The sequence below is a fragment of the Mixophyes fleayi genome, chromosome 4 (assembly GCF_038048845.1).
Source record: "Mixophyes fleayi isolate aMixFle1 chromosome 4, aMixFle1.hap1, whole genome shotgun sequence".
NCBI classification, from domain to species: domain Eukaryota; kingdom Metazoa; phylum Chordata; class Amphibia; order Anura; family Limnodynastidae; genus Mixophyes; species Mixophyes fleayi.
The window spans coordinates 214,316,773-214,334,248 of record NC_134405.1 but is presented as its reverse complement, the minus strand read 5'-3'; the positions used below and the strand labels follow the sequence as shown (position 1 = coordinate 214,334,248).

The following is a 17,476-nucleotide window of genomic DNA, read 5'->3' as shown; positions in this document are numbered from 1 at the left end:
CAGTTGTGTATTCTCGTGTTCCCTCATGGTGCTGTCCATCTCCCGCAGTTGATCCATCATGACAGTTGTCATTGTTTTAGTTGCTTGGTCCATTTTGTTGGGCCTTTTGCGTTTTTTAAGAACGTTGTAAACTGTACTAGAAAAAAACACAGTAAAACATACATTAGAATATATAATGTGGCAGAACAAAAAAGCAGTGTTGTAAGCTGATATGTGCTTGAGGCCTCCTCCCTCTTGCCCAGTAGTTTTGCACTGCAACATATGCGTGTTAATGTTTTAATACTTTGGAGTGTATTATATTTGTCTTTTGGGCTTTTTGTTGATATAGTTCTCTTTTTAAAGTTATGTAGAAACATTGGTGTTTGGTTTTCATTTATGTTGATATACTTCTATTTTTTTTACAGTTATGTTCAAACATTTTTTTATTTTTTTAAAGTTATGTAGATATATTTTTTGGTATTTGGCTTGCATTTCGGTTGATATAGTTCTCTGTTTTTGGGACTTTTGTTTATACAGTTCTTTTTTTTACCAATTATGTAGATATAAATGTATGTATATATGGGTGGTTATTATGTGAGATTATTAAAGAAACTTACTGTTGTTCACAGTCCCAGTCACTTGCCTTCTAATTTCTTCCTCCCCTCTGACATTCAGCAGCTCACGCACCTCTTCCTCCATCCAGTGTGTCATAATTGCTGTAAATAAACACTGTTTTTGTAAACTATTAAAAGCAATTTTCTCACTAAAAAAACGCTTCTGCTTCAGCTTAAGCTTGAGACCACCATCCACCATCTCTCCTAAAAAGCTTCTACAATGTTCCACGGGCTTCCAACGATGACATCATCCTCCAGAGACAGGCAGACAGCCAATCAGCATGTTTTCTGTGCAACCCGGGTTGAAAAACCCGGGTTGCACCATTCATAGTGCAGGCGACCCGGGTCCGACCCGGGAATTACCCCTCGATAAATCCCGGGTTGAAGACCCGGGTTTTTAGACCCAAGATTTTGGACTTGTACCATTCATACTGCACCAAGACCCGGGTCGTTTGAGCTCGCCCCGGCAAAAACCCGGGATTTTGGTGCAGTATGAATGGGGTATGAGTGTGTCATGTTTCAAAGTAACTTGCATTAGTTCCTTGGAACACTTAAGTAAAATATTTTCCCACTCAGCTTTAAGGTCAGCGGTAGCCAGCTGATATGCAGGATATACCCTTGGTCTAAGACCCCGTGGGGTCAGAAATTGTTTAAGATAATTTTGTGTGGTGGTGAGGTTCCACCACACTCTACTTTGTTTGAATAATAAAACTTTTAAATTATCCAAATCATTTTTCCAAGAGCCATCTACTGATTCCCCAAAATCTTTATTTTTATCTGGGAAAATCATATTGATGTTTTCATTCCATTTCTCACATCTGCTACTTAAATCAGCCTGAAATTAGCCATGATGTTCAAAGAACAATACTACAAAAGAGAATATGATTGTGGTTGTCCCCTATTGTAAAGTTATTTAGATGTGTACAAATACTCTTGGTATTTCATTTGGTGTATTCCAAGGTATAATACCATTAACTAATGAAACTTGTGCTGGATACTAGAAACCGAAAATAGACACTCAGCAAAAAAGTATTTGGAGAACTATTTTAGCAGGGTATTTGTTCCATTACCAGTTATTTATCATATCCACTGAGGGATTAACTGGTCTCATATCTATATCATTTTTGAAAGTCTTTTGGTCCGTCAATATCCCCCTTTCATATTCATATTAGGGGTTGACGATCTTTTGAACCATGATAATTAATAATAGATGAACACATACCCTAGCTAATTTTCTGGCTCCTCCTTCTGTGGTAGTGTTTTTAACATTTTTTGCACTATTTTCACAATGTTTTTCTCTTTTATTTCACTTGTTCATTAAGAGGTCTTGTTAAATCTCAACTGAGATATGTTTTTTAGATATTATTACCAAATCGAATAAAGGCATTTGCCCTGTACAACAAAATTATTACCCTAGTATTATAACTATTGGTTTTCATCTGAGTGTTTCCCAACTATCATCAGCACATGCTAGCGGCTGTAATATGAGATATTTTCAATTGTATTAATTTTGGATTAGGAGTGCTCTAAAACCCCATTTCTGTTCCTTCTCCCTTTTTTTGTTTTATGTTTCATCTAATGGGAAGAGCACCCCCTCATCATGATAATGATCTAGATAGATATATGAGGCATATCCATAACTCTGTGCGGACTACTCCCCTTTTCTTTCTCCATCTACGCGCTGTGCAGTCAGACATGCCCCTCTGCCTACCACCGCTATAACACATTGGTTATTTGAGTTACTGACGCCTCCCTGTCAGCTTGAACCATTGCGCACCGTTCTCTGTAAACTCCAGAGGGGATCAGCACTTTCTGAGATGATCAAACCACCCGGTCTGGCATCAACAATCATTCCACGGTCAAATTCACTTGGATCACTTTTCTTCCCTATTTTGGTGTTTGGTCTGAACAACAACTTAACCTTTTCAGCCTGTCTGCATGCTTTTATGATTGTGTTGCTGCCACGTGATTGGCTGATTAAATATTTGCATTAACGAGCAGGTGCACAGGTGCTTCTTGGCCTTTTGGCTAAGATTAGGTGTACATGCCCATGGATGCAGTGGGGCTTAAAGGCACCCTTCTGTAGGCGATGGGCCGTCACATGGTCCTCTGGCCAAGAGGCCGGTTGCCTGGAGCCTGAGTTGCTACATGCCCGAAAATGCATTGTGGGGAGACAGGCACCTGTGCACAGAGTAAGGCCCTCTGCACCTTTAATTTTCAGGCAGCACCATTTCTTTTGCCCTAGCCTGTTGGCCGAGTGCAAGGATAATTTTTATATTTCCATCCGAAAGGCTGGGGCCTTATGGCACTTATTTATTTATTTATTTATTTATTTATTTATTACACTTGGTACCAAGCACTTTTTTGATTATGTGTCTTTGTGTTTGTCACATTTGGTATATTTGGGTATAGAATCTTATGGGTGACCCTCTCTCCCCAAGTCATCTGAGGCTCCCTCCTTTTGGAGGGAGGGAGGGAGCCTTTTATGTCGGTGATATAAAGGGGCCCTCCCTAGCTTCAGCAAAGGAGGGACTGAAGATCTTCCTTTTTTCCCCTCTCTGGCTTCTACGGGATGGGGAGGCACCGGTCCCTTTCCCTTTTGGGAAGGGTCCAAAGTCCCAACTCCCCAGCACAGTTTGCACTGCACCGGGTGATTCCGAGTCATGTACCTCGGAAATAATAAATAATAATAATAATGAAAAAAAGAGTAGGGCATTGGTTCACATTATGAGAGGAGGTCTCCATGCTCATTGCTCCCCCCTGCTCTAGTGGGAGCCTGCTTCTAGCTGTAGTGCTGGTGCTGGTTAATGATTGGGGAGAGGAACTTTTTTAAAGAAATGTATATCTATATATTTAATTAGACATTGTAACAATAAATGACTGTATGAAAGAAACAGTACTAGACTCTGGTTCAATAGGTTTAATAAGAACTCCTGCAGATAGTATGGAATTCCTGGACTGGTGCAGATGCTTTAGAGGGCAGGTGCAGAAGGAATAGGGTGCTGGGTCTTTTACCTGGTTGGTCTGACTCACAGGTCCAGTTCTTACTGTAGTCATCTGATACGGTGTAGATGTCCTGCTGCAAGGAGGCAGTGACCAACAGAAGAGGTCATCACTCTCTGTAGAGATCCATACATCCCAGCTCGAGCTAAAACAAATGGGTCTCTACAGAGAGTGACAACATCTCCTATTAGTCACTCCCTCCTTGCAGCAGGACATCTACACCGTATGGACTGGGGGACAAGGAGTAGACCAACCAGGTAGAGGAGCCTGCACCTTTTCTGCTGATGGGACAGCTATTATATAGGAATTAGGCCCTCAACCTTGAGAACAAGGTAGGGCCTCAGGATTAGCTCAATAATTCCCATTATCCCTCTTGTGCAGCTTCTGCAGTTGGTGGTAAAGGCCGCGTATGTTTGCAGGAGCACATAGAACAGCAGGAGCAGAATCCCAGACAGGAGCAGCAGTTTGCAGGACCAGCGCATCAGATTGCAAATGATGTTAAAGAGCAATTTGAAAGAGAAACTATGTTATAGCGATGAACAGTTGCAATCATTTTGAAATAATAATAGGAGCATAATTTACCTTAGTCCTGCAATGCTGCCCCTTTTCTGCACTTTAAGTTTTGCTGCATTTGTCAGCTGCAGCTGCCGCTCCTGAAGGAAAATCAAAGAAGTGGTGGGATTATGACATGTACGACACAAGATCAGCCACTGAAGTTAGGGAAGTCATTAGATGTTTGGGATGGAAGGTTTGTGTAACATGAGTAATAAATATGTTCTGTAGGTTTCATGGAGATGATTTGAGATGTGAGAGCAGAGAAGGTATACAGACCATCAAGGACACATTAATAAAACACTGCTATAGGGTTTCCCGTCCATGCTACAATATTGACCATTTGGTCCCATATTGCAGCAAGTTGCCCCAAAATGAACAGCACATTATCTGCTAATAATCCAATTGAAATCAACTAGTTCATTATCCTGCATGGTTAGTTGTGTCTGGTCATCACCCAACTGTACTAACAGACCCTAGTGTAAGCCAGAGGTAAACTGGCTGCTTGGCCAGAGTGCCTGGATCTTGGCCACAATCTTGTCGATGGTGGTCTTGCTGCAATGTACGCCCAGCTTAGAAAGCTTACAGCCTGTAGGGAAAAAAAAGAGAAGTTCTTCCTCATGGTAATGACTGTAACCGACCCCAGGTATCATGCTAATCACTGCCATTGCTGGCCTCCTGGTCTACGTCAATGCACTATACTAGTGAGAGCTCTGGTGGGGTGCAGGAGACCTGGTGAGGTAGGGTCAGAGCACCTGTGTTGTTAGCACACTGAGCATCTGAGCTATCTGTCCCTCTCCTGGGATGGGAACCTTTCTTTCTGATAGAAGATGTTTAGTAGTAACAAAAGATGACCTGTGACAGAGGTCTCACTTTATATAACATAGAGGAAGGGGCTGATGACATGGACTCACCACTTCAGCCTTCACCATCTCTGCAGGATATGCGGCAGACTCCTCCACAGGTTTCATCCTGAAGGACCAGAAAATATTATTATTTAAACTTATGTCATCTATTCACAAGAGTTACTGACACAGACCATGGTCATAGTTCCTATCTGGAGGTTTCTCTTATACAATTTTTTTTTAAGGTTGGATGAGCAACAATTTAACAGTATATAAAAGATATTTCTGGAGTTTTTAGAAAATTACAGACAGAGCCTGAATGCAATTAATAGAACAGTATAGACTAAGGGTGTGCACCGGGCACTTTTAGTGTTTTGGGTTTTGGGTTTTGGGTTCTGATTAGCTTGAGGTTTTGGGTTCTGATTTGTTTTGCCAAAACACCTGACGAAAGGTTTTGGTTCTGATTTCGGGTTTTGGGTTCTGATTTATATTTAAAAAAGCATAAAAAGCACTAAAATACAGTTTTTGTTTTTTTTCCCCTCCAACGCTATTATTAACCTCAATAACATTCAATAACAATAATGTCCACTAATTTCCAGTCTATTCTGAACACCTCACACCTCACAATATTGTTTTTAGTCCAAAACGTTGCACCGAGGTAGCTTTCTGGACTGCGTAGTGGAGTGGCCCCGGTACCCAATTTGATATCGGGGCCACAATACATCCTCCAACTGGTCTAAATTCCACTGCACATATGGCTGCTCCTACATCCTCTGCAGCATATAGACTGAGGGTGTAGTTCGAGCGCGTCACTACCTCTTGTTTTCGACGACCATGGTACAGAGCATTCATCATTGAGATCCCATCAAGTATGTCAAAGACAGACAGCGTCGAAGTGTTATTTGTTGACTTTGAGAACAAAAAAACTGTCCCTGTTGCAAATCTTCGTGCAATGAAGAGTGACTTTTTCATTTAAAGGCTCAAGCTTTCAAGTGTAGTGTTTATAACATCATTACACCAACAGGTAAAAATCCTTTTAATTGGGATAATGCAGCCACAAAGGAAATTGCCCATATGTAATGCCCGCACAATGTTACTGGCGTTGTCTGACACCACAAATCCCCAGGAGAGTCTAAGTGGGGTAAGCCATCAACCGTCTAAATCCCACTCCACTGATGGCGGACACCGGACGCACGTCTAACACCAACATAGCTGTTAAGGCCGCAGTTATCCGCTTTGCCATAGGATGACTACTGTCGTACTTTGTGCTCATGTAACGCCCCCTGCGGGGAAAAGACAGGGACAGACGCACACAAAAGAATTTACCTTGTAAACGATGGTCACCTCCAGTCCGCTTCCACTTTCCCAGCTGCGATCCTATCCCAGCAGATCCGCAGCCGCAGTCACCTCCAATCACGTCCCTCTGAGATAGAGACAGAGATTACGGCCGTGCCTACCAGGTAAGGGCTGTCCGAGACTACGGCAAAGCACAAGGACACGGTCAGTCCAAACTCCTTGCCGCCTCCTCAGTTTATTCTTGCCAAGACGCGGGGGACTACAGGCACTGAAGGCCAAGACTAATCCGAGGACTAATCCCGCCTCAAGTGCCTCACACACCTGCCGGTGAGGGCCTAACCGAAAGGAGGAATCGAGCGTGATACTCACCGGGACACTCCCACTTCCGATCCGGTTCTCCTGCACCTTCCCGACTCCTGCGGATGACAAGACACACAGCCTCCCTCTACGCTCTCCGTGAACTAAGATGGCACCCACAAACTGGACTAACTACAACGGCGACCCGACCCTAACAACGTTCTAATGGTCGGCAACGCAACTACGTCAAACACTAGGACTAACTGAATGTGGTGCTCTAACGGAACTACTAGTTACACGCTACGGGGAACACCAGCCGGTGTTCACAGCCTAAACCGGAGGGCGGTTCCTAACCCCCTCACCCAGGTCTTACCAAGAAGCTGCCTTCTTGCTATGGAGTCACACACAGGCCCTAAGTACGGGTTCTTTAAGCCCGGCTGAGGCTCAGTAAAACAGCACACTAACCCGCGGGCCGACTGCCGCACGGAACAGCCGATCGAACTGAACCGCCCGACTGCCTGTACTCGGGTATCTCACACGTGTCCCTTCGTCCGGAACCACAGGTCCACCTGCACGGAACCGGCCTTGAGGACCCTTGATCAGAACCACGGCCGCCCCTGGAACTGCCTCAAGGTGTGCTGCACTGCCACCAACTCACTCAGCCACCCCCCTTGGGTACCAGTGTGACCCCGGGGACCTAAGGGACAGGGACACTACGTGTGTTCTCCCCTGACTATGTGTATGCTGTTACTTACACTTGTCCCCACACAGCACGGGTTAGCACAGGAAAACCACAGGAAACAAGAGCCTACCTTTAATGGGGGCCTGACGTCTTGCCCCTGGACACAGTTAGAAAGCACACCAAAATACTGTAATGTAAACTACACTCGCCACACAGACAGAATAAATAGATACAGTCTACAGTACTTTGCCGCTACTTACCCGAACACACCGCTGCTAGCCAACCAGCAGGTTGCTACAGCACCACGGGAGCCTACGCTCGACCGTACCTCCTAACCACGTGTGCTCACCTCACACAGGACCGCGTCTACTCTCACGAGGCTCCCACGCCTCTACCTCACACCACCAGGGCCTTAGGCCCTACACACCATGGGTCTCTGCCCAGCTACACACAGAGCCTTCTGCTCTGACTAATGGGCCTCAGCCCCCTCTCTAACCCAGGGCTCTGAGCCCACTCACTAGGGCCTTATGCCCTACTACCTAGGGGGTCCTAGCCCCTACCTGAGGCCTGTGGCCTTCCTAACTGACTGGGGGCCTTGTGCCCTTAATAGCAGATGGGCTACCAGCCCCTAACCAGGCCCTATGGCCTTCCTATGGCCTCTAGGCCACTAACTACCTAGGGCCTTGTGCCCTTGTACCTGGGGCTCAGAGTCCCCCTCTCTAACTAACAGGGGCTTGTCCCCTTTATATAGATACTAATGGCCTACTGGCCCACTACCACGTTGGGGCCTAGTGCCCAGGTCCCTGGGCCTTGTGCCCCTACTATACAGTGCCACGGGCCTTGTGCCCGACTGTGCCCACGGGCCTAGTGCCCGAATTTACGTTGAGTATACTTACCTGCTCTGCGCAGGATACTCAACTTGACACGCCGTCTTCTGTTTCCTTCTGCGGGTCTTCCAGACCCTCCAGCCGGCGGCGCCTCTTCTCCGCTTCGGCGCTGGGTCTCCACTTGCAGCTGGGGCGGGGGCGCTCTCAGCCCTGACAAGGGCTCCCCGCCGACGATCTCCGCTCCGGTGCCTTGATAGAAGTCTTCTGGCGGCAGGGTAGCTCACGGCCCTTACAAGGGCCCCCTGCCGCCGCTGCCGCTGGTCTTCTGGCTCGACGTCGTGGAGAGACGTCCTCTCTCTTCCCCGCCGACGGACTTCTGGCAAAATGGCGCCACCCGGCGACTTATATAGTCGCCGGCGTGACGTCATCAGCCGGCGCGAGCGCTGATTGGCTCGCGTCGGCGCCAATCTTTTGAATGGCCGGGCGCGAGCCGCGATTGGCTCGCGTATCCGGCCGCTGATTGGCCAGCGGGGAAAGATGAGCCCTGATTGGCTCATCCTTCCTCCGCGGACGGGACCTGCAGAAAGAAAGTTATACTCACCGCCGCTGGATCGCTGGACGGGTGAGTACTTCTCCTCTTCTTTCTTCACCCACTTGCAGGGCTCAGCTGCCGGGGGACTCTTCATCCCCTTCCCGGGCACCAGGTATATCTTCAGCCCCTCCAGGGGCATAGCGATGGCGGGCACCTTCGCCCACTTCTCGGGCACCATCTCCACATTTCCGCCGCCTTTTTCCATTGTGGTCCCCACAATCGACGTCTTCTCCTCTACGTCCACCTCCAAGGGTCGCTTACCGGCATCCCTGACTTGCGTCCACCGGATCCTTCGCGGTAAGGCCTTCTCACGCAGGATCCACACCATCCTGGCAACTTCCTCGCCCGAAGTCGGTATCCAGGGAGTCTCTTCCTCAGCACCTGCCGGAACCTCCCATCCGTCCGATACCTCCTCGGTTGTGCGGGAAGCTTCTTCAGAAGGTGGCAACATCCACCACTCTCCAGCTGCGCTCTCTAAAGTACAGTCTTCGTCAGGCAGTACTTCTTCAGCAGCTCTCTCTTCCGGGGTACTGATGGCTTCCATCCTCTCAGGTACCACCGGGCAGACATCTTCACATGTCTCCGGACACAACGTTGCCCCGTGGAGGGTCTGCTCAGTTCTCCCTTCGTCTTCAGGGACCAACTCTTCCACAGCCACGGACAAGTCGTCTGACGTATCCGACGTCTCCAATACCCCGGCTCCAGCATCCGGCTGACGCGGGTATTCCTGTCGCGAATCTTGCTTGGACGGGACGATCACCTGCGATCCGACAGTCAGCAGGCTCTGCCGATCCTTCCCTCCAGATTCCGACTTCTCTTGAGACCATGGATGGAAGGCTTCCTCGTCCTTCCACTCGAAGACTTCTACGTCTTCCCATTCATCGGAGACTTCTTCGTCCTCCCATTCATCAAAGAGCTCCTCGGCAACTGGGCACTGGTATGCGAAGTGTCCAGGCAACCCACACTTCCAGCACAGCATTTCTTCCACCGGTTGCCGTTTAGTACCTTTGCTCTTCTTCTTCCTTGTCTCACAACGTTCCAGGATTTGCTTCGTGAACGCTGCCACTTCGTCACGAGAGATGACACAGCTGTATCCCTCGTACAGCGGAATGATCCCCCGATGAGCCATCGTTGATCCTGCCGACTACGCCAAAATGTAACGCCCCCTGCGGGGAAAAGACAGGGACAGACGCACACAAAAGAATTTACCTTGTAAACGATGGTCACCTCCAGTCCGCTTCCACTTTCCCAGCTGCGATCCTATCCCAGCAGATCCGCAGCCGCAGTCACCTCCAATCACGTCCCTCTGAGATAGAGACAGAGATTACGGCCGTGCCTACCAGGTAAGGGCTGTCCGAGACTACGGCAAAGCACAAGGACACGGTCAGTCCAAACTCCTTGCCGCCTCCTCAGTTTATTCTTGCCAAGACGCGGGGGACTACAGGCACTGAAGGCCAAGACTAATCCGAGGACTAATCCCGCCTCAAGTGCCTCACACACCTGCCGGTGAGGGCCTAACCGAAAGGAGGAATCGAGCGTGATACTCACCGGGACACTCCCACTTCTGATCCGGTTCTCCTGCACCTTCCCGACTCCTGCGGATGACAAGACACACAGCCTCCCTCTACGCTCTCCGTGAACTAAGATGGCACCCACAAACTGGACTAACTACAACGGCGACCCGACCCTAACAACGTTCTAATGGTCGGCAACGCAACTACGTCAAACACTAGGACTAACTGAATGTGGTGCTCTAACGGAACTACTAGTTACACGCTACGGGGAACACCAGCCGGTGTTCACAGCCTAAACCGGAGGGCGGTTCCTAACCCCCTCACCCAGGTCTTACCAAGAAGCTGCCTTCTTGCTATGGAGTCACACACAGGCCCTAAGTACGGGTTCTTTAAGCCCGGCTGAGGCTCAGTAAAACAGCACACTAACCCGCGGGCCGACTGCCGCACGGAACAGCCGATCGAACTGAACCGCCCGACTGCCTGTACTCGGGTATCTCACACGTGTCCCTTCGTCCGGAACCACAGGTCCACCTGCACGGAACCGGCCTTGAGGACCCTTGATCAGAACCACGGCCGCCCCTGGAACTGCCTCAAGGTGTGCTGCACTGCCACCAACTCACTCAGCCACCCCCCTTGGGTACCAGTGTGACCCCGGGGACCTAAGGGACAGGGACACTACGTGTGTTCTCCCCTGACTATGTGTATGCTGTTACTTACACTTGTCCCCACACAGCACGGGTTAGCACAGGAAAACCACAGGAAACAAGAGCCTACCTTTAATGGGGGCCTGACGTCTTGCCCCTGGACACAGTTAGAAAGCACACCAAAATACTGTAATGTAAACTACACTCGCCACACAGACAGAATAAATAGATACAGTCTACAGTACTTTGCCGCTACTTACCCGAACACACCGCTGCTAGCCAACCAGCAGGTTGCTACAGCACCACGGGAGCCTACGCTCGACCGTACCTCCTAACCACGTGTGCTCACCTCACACAGGACCGCGTCTACTCTCACGAGGCTCCCACGCCTCTACCTCACACCACCAGGGCCTTAGGCCCTACACACCATGGGTCTCTGCCCAGCTACACACAGAGCCTTCTGCTCTGACTAATGGGCCTCAGCCCCCTCTCTAACCCAGGGCTCTGAGCCCACTCACTAGGGCCTTATGCCCTACTACCTAGGGGGTCCTAGCCCCTACCTGAGGCCTGTGGCCTTCCTAACTGACTGGGGGCCTTGTGCCCTTAATAGCAGATGGGCTACCAGCCCCTAACCAGGCCCTATGGCCTTCCTATGGCCTCTAGGCCACTAACTACCTAGGGCCTTGTGCCCTTGTACCTGGGGCTCAGAGTCCCCCTCTCTAACTAACAGGGGCTTGTCCCCTTTATATAGATACTAATGGCCTACTGGCCCACTACCACGTTGGGGCCTAGTGCCCAGGTCCCTGGGCCTTGTGCCCCTACTATACAGTGCCACGGGCCTTGTGCCCGACTGTGCCCACGGGCCTAGTGCCCGAATTTACGTTGAGTATACTTACCTGCTCTGCGCAGGATACTCAACTTGACACGCCGTCTTCTGTTTCCTTCTGCGGGTCTTCCAGACCCTCCAGCCGGCGGCGCCTCTTCTCCGCTTCGGCGCTGGGTCTCCACTTGCAGCTGGGGCGGGGGCGCTCTCAGCCCTGACAAGGGCTCCCCGCCGACGATCTCCGCTCCGGTGCCTTGATAGAAGTCTTCTGGCGGCAGGGTAGCTCACGGCCCTTACAAGGGCCCCCTGCCGCCGCTGCCGCTGGTCTTCTGGCTCGACGTCGTGGAGAGACGTCCTCTCTCTTCCCCGCCGACGGACTTCTGGCAAAATGGCGCCACCCGGCGACTTATATAGTCGCCGGCGTGACGTCATCAGCCGGCGCGAGCGCTGATTGGCTCGCGTCGGCGCCAATCTTTTGAATGGCCGGGCGCGAGCCGCGATTGGCTCGCGTATCCGGCCGCTGATTGGCCAGCGGGGAAAGATGAGCCCTGATTGGCTCATCCTTCCTCCGCGGACGGGACCTGCAGAAAGAAAGTTATACTCACCGCCGCTGGATCGCTGGACGGGTGAGTACTTCTCCTCTTCTTTCTTCACCCACTTGCAGGGCTCAGCTGCCGGGGGACTCTTCATCCCCTTCCCGGGCACCAGGTATATCTTCAGCCCCTCCAGGGGCATAGCGATGGCGGGCACCTTCGCCCACTTCTCGGGCACCATCTCCACACTCATGGCAAACAACTGTTGGACGGTCACATAATGCCAAAAAGATTTGCAAGATGGAATTGTCCTTGGGCCCTCGAACCCATCCTTATGTTGTTGAAATAGGACATGCGCACTTTAACAAACCAATCATTTCAGTGACAGGGCCTACCAAACAACTGTGGATGAAATTATTGGTTTGTTTGGGCCCCAACACTAAAAAAGCTATTCATCTCTCCCTGTACAAACTAAACAGGCTCTACTGATGCAAGATGTCGTCCTCATCCTCATCCTCTGATTCCTCTCCCCCTTCAGTGAGTACTTCCTCATCCTCACATATTATCAATTAGTCCCCGCTGGACTCCACAAACACATCCCTCTGTAGGATCTGGAGGCCAGTTCTGTATTTGATTGAGGAATTGATAATTCATTTTTATGAACATCATTTTTTCAACGTTCTGTGGAAGCAACCTCCTTCGCCGCTCACTGACCAGGTTCCCCGCTGCACTAAAAAGTCTTTCTGAGTACACACTGGAGGGGGGGACAACTCAGGTAAAATAGAGCCAGTTTGTACAGGGGCTTCCAAACTGCCTTTTTTTCCTGCCAGTAACAATATGGACTGTCTGACATGTCTATTTGGATGGTGTCAGAAAAATAATCCTCCACCATTTTTTCTATTGTGACAGCATCCTATGCAGCGAGAGTAGACATGTCTGCAATGGTTGGCAGGTGCTTCAGTCCGGAACAGATGTTGTCTGCATCCCCGCTAGTGGGTCTTTTAGGAAAACTGAGCTTTTTCCTCGCAGCCTTAGATCTGGAAGAAAATGAAGGTGGAGCTGTTTGCATGTCACGGTCCTCTTCAGAGGACAATTTCCTGACCAGCAGCTCTTTGCACCTCTGTAGACTTGTGTCCGCCGGAAACAGAGACACAACATACGCTTTAAACAGAGGATCGAGCACGGTGGCCAGAATGTATTCCTCTGACTTTAAAAGAGTGACCACCCTCAGATCCTGGCAAAGCACACAAATGGCTTCATCCAAAAGAGCTACATGCTTGGTGGAATCGCAATGGTTCACCAGCTCCTCCCTCACTTTCTCTTGTAATATAGATTGCAGTACCTATTCTCTTGCACTGCTTAAAAATTTAACGTATTAAATGTAATATAGATTGCAGTACCTATTCTCTGGAACTGCTTAAAAATTGAACGTAGTAAATGTAATATAGATTGCAGTACCTATTCTCTGGAACTGCTTAAAAAATCAACGTAGTAAATGTAATATAGATTGCAGTACCTATTCTCTGGAACTGCTTAAAAATTGAACGTATTAAATGTAATATAGATTGCAGTACCTATTATCTGAAACTGTTTAAAAATTGAACGTATTAAATGTAATATAGATTGCAGTACCTATTCTCTGAACTGCTTAAACAATGAACGTAGTAAATGTAATATAGATTGCAGTACCTATTCTCTGGAACTGCTTAAAAATTGAACGTATTAAATGTAATATAGATTGCAGTACCTATTATCTGAAACTGTTTAAAAATTGAACGTATTAAATGTAATATAGATTGCAGTACCTATTCTCTGAACTGCTTAAACAATGAACGTAGTAAATGTAATATAGATTGCAGTACCTATTCTCTGGAACTGCTTAAACAATGAACGTAGTAAATGTAATATAGATTGCAGTACCTATTCTTTAGAACTGCTTAAATATAATTTTTTTTATTAATTTTGTATAATTTTTAAAATAATTTTTTTTCAGTAGTTTTTAAGAGATTTTAATAATTATAAAATTTGTATGGACTTAGCACAACAAAGCACAGGACTAAAGCAACACTGGACTCAGCAGGACAGACACTGGCCAAAGCACCACTGGACTCAGCAGGACAGAGCACAGGATAAAAGCACCACTGGACTCAGCAAGGACAGAGCACTGGACACAAGCATAAAGCACCACTGGACTCAGCAAGGACAGGGCACTGGACACAGGCATAAAGCACCACTGGACTCAGCAAGGACAGAGCACTGATCACGCAGGAGCACCACTACCCTACACACCATCCCTCTTCCCTGATGTCAGGCGAAATGAAGATGGCGGCCGCAAGGTGAGTAGTTATGACATCCGAGTATCGCGAGATCCGACGCGAGACTTGGATGTCATAGCCTAGTTTCGGATTCCTTTGGCGGCTGGAAGTACCCAAACAGTGCTCGGATCCCGTCGGTTCCGCACTGTTCGGGTGGGCTCGGATTAACTCATCCTTAGTATAGACAGAGCCTTTCTGGAGCTACTAGAACAGTATAGACAGAGCCTTTCTGGAGCTACTAGAACAGTATAGACAGAGCCTTTCTGGAGCTACTAGAACAGTATAGACAGAGCCTTTCTGGAGCTACTAGAACAGTATAGATAGAGCCTTTCTGGAGCTACTAGAACAGTATAGACAGAGCCTTTTTGGAGCTACTAGAACAGTATAGACAGAGCCTTTCTGGAGCTACCAGAACAGTATAGACAGAGCCTTTCTGGAGCTACCAGAACAGTATAGACAGAGCCTTTCTGGAGCTACTAGAACAGTATAGACAGAACATTTCTGGAGCTACTAGAACAGTATAGACAGAGCCTTTCTAGAGCTACTAGAACAGTATAGACAGAGCCTTTCTAGAGCTACTAGAACAGTATAGACAGAGCCTGTCTGGAGCTACTAGAACAGTATAGACAGAGCCTTTCTGGAGCTACTAGAACAGTATAGATAGAGCCTTTCTGGATCTACTAGAACAGTATAGATGGAGCCTTTCTGGAGCTACTAGAACAGTATAGACAGAGCCTTTCTGGAGCTACTAGAACAGTATAGACAGAGCCTGTCTGGAGCTACTAGAACAGTATAGACAGAGCCTTTCTGGAACTACTAGAACATTATAGATAGAGCCTTTCTGGATCTACTAGAACAGTATAGACAGAGCCTTTCTGGAGCTGCTAGAACAGTATAGATAGAACCTTTCTAGAGATACTAGAACTGTATAGACAGAACCTTTCTGGAGTCACCAGTACAGGACTTAAAGTCTTCCTGATATTTCTATTGCAGTATGGACAGCACTGATTATATACACAAATGTTCCTCTTTAGAACCATATAGAATGTATGTGTACATGGAATAAACCATATAGATACTAACAGAGAAGGTGCTTCTGGCTGCGGCTGCCACTCCCGCAGGTTTCTGTTGATAATCTAGGGAAAGAGACACAGAGTGAAATAAATTATACACAACAAATCTTTAGGACAAGTTCCATGGGACTCGGATAAGCCGGCCACAGTCTGTCTCCACAGGTTATTACCAGGTTACTATACATTTTACAGCAGAATGAGAGAAAATAATTTAATGGAAAAATTAACAAATTGGTCTTAATATAAAAAAAATATTTTGATTTGGTCTAGAAATTTGTCTTGAAGAGTTCATTTAGCAACAACTTATATCCTCCTTTACGCTTTATAATTTATGCTGGTTTTCAGCAACTTGTCACTGACTAATCCTAGTTTCCCCATTGGCCAAACTAAACTAAACGTATCCCCTGTTTTAGGTGGGTAATCACTGTCACCATCAAGCGCCATCACCAGCCTACCAGGAGCCGCTTACACTTCTCTGTGGGGTGTAGCTGCTGCAGCACCTCTTTGCTGGTTGCTAAAATCTTCTGACCATTTACTTTGGATTGGTACTGCCGGGTAAATGAATGCAGGTAGACAGGAGATGTAATAAATGGTAAGTTGTTGATCCCAGGACACAGTTGGATCTTATAGATGGAGCAGGATATCTCTCAACCAGACTGACATTATTTTGTCCCTGATGTCTAGCACCATCTGCACTGGGCCCCCCCAGATCTCTACTAGACCACTGGGTGAGTGGAATCCATAACTTTTAAACACAGTGGTGGATGTGGGGGTGTATATGGTGGTATGCCATATCGCCACTTCTACTGTTTATACATAAATACATTACACATTTACATGTCTGTACACTTTACACTGGGCACACATGTAATAAACACAATAAAATATTTCCGGCAAAGCACCTGCTCTTCCATCCCGCCCGGCTATTACTACATACATGAGTCCATGTTATTTACTGGTCACACATGAAGCTGTTCCATATTCTCTCTGCACCTATGAACTGAGTGCCGTGTAAAATGTACCCTCAGCTCTGAAGTGACGTCACCACGCATAGGCAAACAGAGGGGGGTGGGGGTTTCCTAGTGCCTGGAAACCCCCTCCAAACCTGGGGCACTGTATAATTGAGGTGGCTGGACCCTGCCCCTGCTTCACACGGCTCTGCTTGAAAAGGGAGAGCTGCATGCACCTAACAGTAGTGCACGCAATATTGCCCATGTATATTATGGGGATAGGAAGAGTTGGAGAGCAGCCAATCACTGTCTACAATTATAGCCACGCCCACATGCATGCTTTTCACGCCCACTGGCGGCGTGGTGCAGAAACCCCCCTCTACAAATCCTGCGTTTGCCCCTGCCACGGTAATGCCAATGTAAGCAAAGCCACCACCTGAGCGCCACTTCTTTATAGTAACTGTTATACTGTACCTCCTGCTCTGTGGCCAGCAGCCGCAGCCTGGTGACCCTATCCTTGAGGAGGCAGTTCACCTGCATATAGCTGCTGAGCTGCAATAGAGAGAATTACATTTAGATCTGAGTATATGAATATGTAGCCCTCACCATATTGTATATTTGTGTAACACATTGTGTAGTGCCATCTCCTCACACAAAGGGGCTTATTTGCAGGGTACGGTTATGTTGCTGCGCCGCTGTGTCCAAGTTTCTAGGAGGCTTTAATTTGTAGATCTTATCTTACCATAAATCAGACTATAAATGAACATCATAAGTGCGGATCGTTCCCTGTCACTGTATTACATTATTTGGCAAACAGAAGACTACGTAGGGGATTTTTTGGACCGAGTAAACGTAAAGCCACCTGGATGTCCGCTATTTTATTAAACAAATGACAGAATTTGACCAATTTTACTGTAACACTGTTTTACTGTAGAAT

At 47.7% G+C, this 17,476-nt stretch overlaps 1 long non-coding RNA gene across 1 annotated transcript; it reads right to left on the bottom strand.

Moving 5' to 3' along the window:
• Positions 1–5,061: 5,061 nt before the first annotated feature.
• Positions 5,062–17,049, bottom strand: LOC142150070 (uncharacterized). Its single transcript, XR_012690998.1, has 3 exons — positions 17,014–17,049; positions 15,600–15,652; positions 5,062–5,120 (listed from the first exon to the last, which is right to left on the bottom strand). It is a non-coding gene; the product is annotated as an uncharacterized LOC142150070 (long non-coding RNA).
• Positions 17,050–17,476: the final 427 nt, after the last annotated feature.